Raw genomic sequence first — 469 nt, 5'->3', positions numbered from 1 at the left:
GTCTTATAGCTCAATATAATTAGTAAATGCATGAAAAATAACAAATGAAGTCAGAAAGGATTGAAAAATGATGATGTGGCTTTGAATGGTGCATTTTGAACACACAAAAAGTCAGGAGTTCAAATAAGTTTTAAAAAATGAATCCCTTTTTAACAGACGAGTTTCCGTATGAAATCCTGATACTTTGAAAGAGATTGTCCGTTTTGTACACGAAGTGCATCCAGTTTTTGCCGTAACCCTCTCAACTTTATTGCACATGCTATGTGGATGAAATGATGATACCATGCCAACTTTCAACCTTTTCAGAGTTCATTTGAAATGATTTTCAATTTTATGGTCTTATAGCTCAAAATAATTAGTAAATGCATGAAAAATAACAGATGAAGTCAGAAGGGATTGAAAAACGATGACGTGGCTCTGAATGGTGCATTTTGAACACACAAAAAGTCAGGAGTTCAAATAAGTTTTC

The sequence above is a fragment of the Triticum aestivum genome, chromosome 6D (genome assembly GCF_018294505.1).
Source record: "Triticum aestivum cultivar Chinese Spring chromosome 6D, IWGSC CS RefSeq v2.1, whole genome shotgun sequence".
Taxonomy (NCBI): domain Eukaryota; kingdom Viridiplantae; phylum Streptophyta; class Magnoliopsida; order Poales; family Poaceae; genus Triticum; species Triticum aestivum.
The sequence above is the reverse complement of the archived record's forward strand: the minus strand, read 5'-3'. Positions refer to the sequence as shown.